Consider the following 7,341-nt stretch of genomic DNA (forward strand, 5'->3'; position numbering starts at 1 on the left):
GGTAGATTGGATTTTGGAATCCCACTAATTGTTCCCTGGGATTACCAATACAGACTCTCTGGACTGAGACAGGTCTGGCTCTGGCTCCCTACTCCTTGTCACTCAAACCAACTGCCATGATTTCAAGTCCTTCTGCTGAGAATGCAAAGCTGTTGTCAGGGAGCTGGCTTGTAACACCCCGCAGGACATGCAGACAAAAACTCCTTCAGTGCCGCTGCTCTCTGGGTCAGCCCCGCTGGAGGGTGCCATGGGGCTGCAGCAGCCTGATGTGTAGCGACATCACCTTCCATGGTGCTGGTGGGTCCCCTGCCACATGACCACAGGCTGAATTGCACAGCAGCTGACTGTCAGGCTGTGACTTTTTTTGCCTTAACAGATAAATCTCAGCTAGTTTGTATGAGAACCAATCCATGACCAGTGTCCCCAGAAAGTGAAAGTGGAGGAGTGACTGCAGTGAACAGCAGAGTGATGAGCAGCTGGAACAGCCGGTGGCCCACACATCTGTGACACAACCTGAGCCCGCGCCACTGCCTGAGCTTGCTTCCTGTTTTAGCAGTGAGCTCCACAAGGTGCCACCATGGTCTACGCTCTGCCTCTCTGGGAGCTGGGAGTCACCGTGCTGGGCCGACCTACCCCCGTGTCTCTTAGTGTCACTCTCGTGACCCACACCACGCCCTCGGCACAGCGCACCCAGGTAGCAAGCAAGCCCACAGCTTCTGCGTGGGGCATGTTTCAGCACCTCGCCACGCACAGCTCTGCGGCAGCAAGAGTCAAAGATCTTCGAGGTCCTCAGGATGGCTGCGGCCTTTCACCGCCTTCCTGCCCCGCCAGAGAGCGCCCTGCCCACCTCTTTTCCTCACCTTCACACCACCCTGTGGTGTTAAGCACACCCTATGCCCAATACCGGAAACTTCTCAGATTACTCAGTCTTCCTAAGATCTTTGTTTCTGCCTCAGAGATGTATGGCTTCCCCGGGCTAACAAAACAGGTTCCCGGGCTCCGCAGGGCTGCCAGGTCCACAGAGCCCTTGGGTGGACTTCACACTCCGTGTTGCCCAGACCTCGAGGCACAAGGACTGTCCTGGAAGCAGAGTTGACTGCAGAATTGTTCTCCGGGAAAGGAGTAAGCGAGGAAGTCACTTTCCACCAAAGAATCACAGCTTCAGCTAGCTGGGCGAGGCTGTTTTGCCCTTGCGTTTTTGCAGTCTGGGCATTGAACCCAGGCGAGCCCTTGGGATCAGCCAGAGATTCCGAGAGGGACTCAGCAGACAGACAGTACCTCGCAGAGCGCAGCAGGCCGCCCGAGCAGCAGCGCTACTCTTCCACAGCCTGGAGGTGCCTTGGGCGGCTCGGCTGGCTTGCTCACAGGGCTCCTCCACTTCACTCTGGTTGCCACCCAACCAGACGCTGGGCTCTGGGGTCTGCAAATCCTCTCCTCCATGCCCTTTATTCCACCAAACAGAATTGTGGCAACTTTCCTCTTCTTCCTCTCCCCTTCCTCTCAGTACTGGGGATTTCTCAATAAGCTACAACCCCAGCCCTGTTTTTGAAATTTTTTAAAATTTCAACACAAGCTCTCAGTCAATAAATTGCCCAGCCTGGGCTCGAACTTGTGATCCTCCTGCCCAGCGGCCCAAGGGGCAGAGGTTGCAGGTGTGCAGGCCACGCCCTTTACTTAGCTGTCTTAATTTATGCATTTTGCTTTTTCCTTTGCTCCTGTGGCATGCTGACAAAAATTAAGTTTTAGGTCTGTAAACATAAGGACGGGATCATGGATATAAGTGAGTCAGTGCTCTCCCTTAGACGACAGAAGCCAAGACCTTAGAAGAGTGGATTTGCCTTCCTCTCCCACTGCGGGCCGCTGCTTTCTGTGCGCTTCACTTTCACAGTTTGGGAGCCAAAGGCAGTCGCAGCCAGCAGGCCAGGCGGCAGTGGTCATTGGGCTTTCCCTTGTGACACCAGGCCATAACTTTTCCTCCACCGCTTATCCTGGTTAGCAGCTCCCCAGCGGTCAGCTCAGCTTGAAGCTGGAGCCCTACTTCTGCAGTACTTCACTGGTCCCCTCCTTCAGCTTCTCTGTCATCAGCCGCTGGGGATGGAACTGGCTCAGAACAAGCCATCACTTCTGACTTGTGTGCCCAGGGCCACAGCCCGCCACCCTGCAGAGCTGCACACCACACCCCGCCGCACACCGCGCACCGGTGGGGTGCAAGGTCAAGAGGGACACGCACTGTGACAAGGGGAGTGGAGGGGTCCCACCTGCCTCTGGGGCAGCTCTGCGAGGCAGGCAGGGGCACCTGTTTTCTCTATGAGATTCTCAGCAACACCTCCTCACAGCTTGCCTTGGAACACAGGGTCTGAGGGGGCATGACCTGGCCTCCAGCTAGCGCAAGCCACTCTGGGGAGCCTTTGAGGCAGCCAGCATTCCTCTCAGGCCTATAGGGTTTGAGTTCTCTATCCCGCACTAGTCAGCTCTCTGCTCGCGCGCCAGGACCCGCACACAGCTGTGATCACTAAATGTTTGTGGGGAGAGCAGAGAGCGTGAACCCACCCAGGTGCACATCGTGGCTCTAGAGTTTCTCTGGGTCCCCCATCCTGCGGGGTCCCCCCACCCCACTGGCACTCCGCTGGCATATCCCTGGCACAGGGAAACTGGTTTCCTTAGCTCCACAATTCTATGTAACTACCTTCACCTCTGTGCTCTGAGAAGCTCAGGCTTCAGGGACTAGTGTTTGTCACTACATCTGCCACTTTGTACCCCAAGTGGCTTATGAAGGGTTTCTTCTAAAAGAAATTATATACATGAAAGTGCTTCTAGGAGGAATTGTGGTGGATAGAGGCTTCTCCACGTCAGCATACCAGGGTGACACTGAAATCCACCACACACAGGGCCACACAGAAGGGCGGAGGAAGTCTGGAGCCCGCAGAGGGGTGCCCTAGAGTGAGGAGCCTTTCCCGAGGCGGCTGGTGGGGGGATGACTTGCTCAGGACGTTCCCTTTGTGGTACAGCCAGTGGGGAGAGACTGAGACGGTGGCGAGGGGCGACAGGCAGCCACCAAACCCGAAGGTTAGAGCGCTTTTGGACAACACGGGCCCAGCTCAGGTCTCCAAGCTTTCACCAGAAGCTCTCTTCTGTTACTGGCTTTCAGAGTCTATTTATCAACACTACTTTTTTTGGGTCAGCCTTGTATTTTGAATACATTTAATTTTACGGAAAAGTTATAAAGATAGTAGTTCCCATATAGTTATCATGTAGCTTCCATTCACACCTAATGCAATTGTAGTACAATTACCCCAAAGGAGGAAATTAACATTGATATAACTTTTTAAAAAAATGTATTTGGTTGTTACAGGGTCTTACTACACAGCTGGGACTCATAGTGATCTTCCCATTTTTCAACCTCTGCAGCGCTTGGGTTACAGGGTACTCCACTATGCCGAGACTAGGGGCAGGCTGGCATGTCATGAGGGGCCGGGGATTGAACCCAGGTCCCTGTGCTTGCCTATGCTTGCCTAAGCTGGGGCAACACTGATATAATCTTACTAACAAATTCTCACACGTTATTTGAAGGTCAACAGTTTCTCACTCATGTTCTTTTGCTGGCTGAGTCTCATCCAGGGCAACTGGCTTAAGTTTATTTATTTTTTTTGGTACTGCAGATGGAACTCAGGACCTCACACTTGCCAGGCAGGTGCTTACTTACGCTGCTGAGCTATCTCCCTGGCTAGAGTAACTGGATTACAGGTAACTGGATTACAGGTGGTTGTCGTGTTCCCCTCGAATCTGCAACACTCCCTTCATGTCTTTCATGGTCTGAAGCCCTGAGGAGCCTGGCCAGGCCTCTGGGGGCGTCGGCCACCGTCAGGCTGGGGTCTGGGCTGTGCGTTTGCGGCAAGCCTACCACCTTTGCGGTGCCTGTCTGGGAGCACAGAGGTCTTTTCTGTGGTGCTGGAAGCACCAGCCCGTGGGCAGGTTGGCATCCGCCACATTCTTCACTCTTGGGTGTCTTGGGGGACATATTTTTGGGTCTGCGAAAACATCCTGCTCTCATCACTCTTCCACCCAGTTCTTTAAGCGTCCACCAGCAGCTCTGGCCGGTGACGGTGATGACTAGTGTCTGCCTAATGGTGATTTTCTGTTTCTGTTGTTTCCATGTCAGTTAATTGGAAGTTCCACAGTAAGGAAGCGCGCCCCTCCTCTCCTATTTGCTTATTCACGGCCTGAGATAAATCTCTCTTTTCTTCTACGGGTAGAATGAGAGGGCTCAGCGTGAGGGCGTGGCCCAACTTGCCCCGGCACGGACCCTGGGAGCTGCAGCTGGGCTCCTGGCTCCCTTTCTCCGAGGGCACGTTATGTGTACTACCGTTTCTCGTGGTACTGCGGCTTGAACTCACGACCCTGTACTTGCCAGGCGGGCGTTTATAGTGCCCAGCTATCTCCCAGCCCTGTACTACCATTTCTTTAAGAAGACTTTTTTCTAGGGCTGGCCAGATAGTTCAGTGGATTAAAGCACCTGTTTAGGCAGATGCAGGGAGTGTGGTTTGATCCTGGGAGCGCCAAAGTGCCGCCCGCCCCAGGAGTAGACTGAGACTGGGCGTGGTGACCCCAGCGCTCGGGAGGCTGAAAACAGGAGGGCCACTAGGAGTCTGATCTGTGGAGCGAGACCCTGGAGACCCTGCACTAAATACATTAAACAAAAACAAAGACTGGTTTTTCGTTTTTATTTTAAATTGGAGAGCAGCACTTAGGAAGCGAGGTGCTAGACTGCAGGGTGCTGACAGGGCGCACTGCCCCTCCGTTCTCTCAGCCAGTGTGTGCACGCGCGGAGCCACTGGCTGGCGCCGACACCTCTGAGTCCTACCCTCAGCCTCCCTCTTTCCTTATTTGTAGCTCGTTTTCCCGGGGCACAAACCTGACTCTCACTAGTCACAATAAATTTGATTACCTTGACAGTATAGAAAAGTTTCACAATTGCTAATTTACACTCCTGTATAAACCAATGTACTAAATAGAGCGCAGAATCTGTTTAGTTAGTCTTTGCCTTTAGCTTTACCATCTACAGTCAGAATGCTGTTTCCCTCAGTCACGAAGGCAGCCTGTGCTTTCTGCCACTCGGCTGGGTCTGTGGGATCATCTCTTCCTCCTATCCCGCTGGCAGGTGCTTTGGCTGGCTGTGTATGAAACACTTGGGGTTCTGGGCTCAGAGCTGCACAGTGCCTTGACCAGAGGTGCAACCCCAGACGCCCTGCCTGCACCCTTACTCTGCTTCCACTCCCCGTTCTACCCGTTCTCAGCCTTTCCCGTAGGCTCCCAAACTTCGGTTTTGGTTTATGCTTTCAGAATCTACAAGCAACAAGCATGTAATTTTCTGTATATCCACTTCTCTCATTTTATGGAACTGTAATCCTCATACTGTTAAATTCTCCCTTTAGCATGGTTTTCATATATCTGCACCCAGTGCTATGTGACACCACAGCCTCATCCAGCGCATTCTTACCGTCTCAACCAGAAACCCTGTACCCAACTCCTTCTGGCCCCAGCCTCAGGGCAAGCACTAGTTCTAGTTCTATGGAGCTGTCTATTCTGGACACGTAATATAAATGAGGTCATGTGACACATAGCCTTTGGCGTCTGTCCTCTTTCACTTAGTATACTATTTTCAAGGTCTGCTCATACCATATATCAATATTTCATTACTTTTCATGGCTGAATAATATTCTGGCATGTGGATATACCACATTTTTTTTTAGTACATTCATCAATTGACAAAAATCTGGGTTGTTTTCACAACTAAATTGTAAATGCTACTGCTATGAATATTTGTGTATTTTGTGTGTGACTACGCTTTCAGTTCTCTTAGGTAGAGAAGTAGAAGTAGAATTACATGGTCAGATGGCAAGTTTGTATTTAACTTTTGAGGAACTGCTCTCAAAGTTTTCCCAAGTGGCTTCATCACTTTATATTCCCGTGGACAGATGTTTCAGTTTCTTCATATAGTTGCCAATGCACATTTCCTTTTTTAAAAATAATTACAGGGCTGGTGAGATGGCTCAGTGGTCTAAAGCACCTACTTGGAACAAGCTTAGCAAAACACATGGACCACGGTTCAATCCCCAGCACCACATGCCAGCCAGCACCGCCCCCTGGTGGGCTGAGCTGGCCACACACACACACACACACACACACACACACACACACACACACATAAATAAAATAAATAAATTAAAAAAAATAATTACAGCCACCATAGCACATATGTCTCTGTGGTTTTGGCTGATATGCATTTCTCTAATGACTAATGCGTGAACATCTTTTCAGGTCATTTCGTCATTTATAAAAACTGTGTGAACAAATGCCTACTAGGCCATTTGCCCATTGGAAAACTGGATTATTTATCTTTTCATTCCTGAGTTATAAGTGTTCTTTATGTATTCTGGATACAAGTTCCTTATTATACATGATTTGCAAATATTTTCTCCCATTCTGTCGGTTGCCTATAGGTGTCCCTTGGTACATATTTTTAACTTCAATGTATCTTTTCTTTTTCTTTTTCTTTTTTTTTTGGCAGAACCAGGGATTGAACTCAGGCCCTTGCGCTTGCCAGGAAAGTGCTTATTCCACTGAGCCATCTCCCTGGCCCTTTTTAACTTCAATGAAGCCCAACTTATTTACCTTTTTACTTTTTCTCTTGTTGCTTGTATTTTGGGTGCCACTGCCTGGTCTGAGGTAATGCAGGTTTATGCCTGTTTTCTTCTCAGAGGTTTATTGCTTTGGCTCCGATAGGTCTTGATGCATTTGCAACTAATTCTTAACTGTGGTGTTCGGTAAAGGTCCGACTTCCTTCCTCGGCACGTGGCCCTCGGCTGTCTTGGCACTACCTGGTGAACAAAACTCCCTTTTTGTATGGAATAATGTTGAGCACACCCGTGAGGAGCAAGCCATTGGCAGAGCCTTTCTTCTCAGGGTTCCCAGCCGCAGACAGAGCAGCCCACGAGTTGCTGGTCAGCGTTAAGTCGCCGCTTGAGGTGTCCACGTGCTTGGCGTCGGTCCTTACTCTGCAGTGGGCGCAGCCATTTGTCAGTTACTGCTGGTTCTTTTTTTTCTATTTTTTATTTTTAGAAGAGTAACAATGGTTAGTACATTGTGTATTGTTACTGCCAAAGTAGTTTCTCATACTACAAGATATAGGCAAGAAATAATAAACAACATAGGGCTGGAGAGATGGCTCAGTGGTCTAAAGCGCCTACTTAGAACAAGCTTAGCAAAAGCATCAGGGACCGCGGTTCAATCCCCCAGCACCACATGCCAGCCAGCCCTGCCCGCTGGTGGGCTGAGCTGGCC

At 50.5% G+C, this 7,341-nt stretch overlaps 1 long non-coding RNA gene across 1 annotated transcript in view; it reads right to left on the bottom strand.

Moving 5' to 3' along the window:
• Positions 1-7,341, bottom strand: part of LOC111813557 — a 17,835-nt gene that overhangs the window by 4,886 nt on the left and 5,608 nt on the right. Inside the window, exon 2 of the long non-coding RNA XR_002818782.1 lies at positions 2,225-2,229. This is a non-coding gene — a long non-coding RNA (uncharacterized LOC111813557). The remainder of the gene's footprint in view (positions 1-2,224; positions 2,230-7,341) is intronic.

This window comes from Octodon degus, unplaced genomic scaffold (assembly GCF_000260255.1).
Source record: "Octodon degus isolate 3935 unplaced genomic scaffold, OctDeg1.0 scaffold00199, whole genome shotgun sequence".
Taxonomy (NCBI): domain Eukaryota; kingdom Metazoa; phylum Chordata; class Mammalia; order Rodentia; family Octodontidae; genus Octodon; species Octodon degus.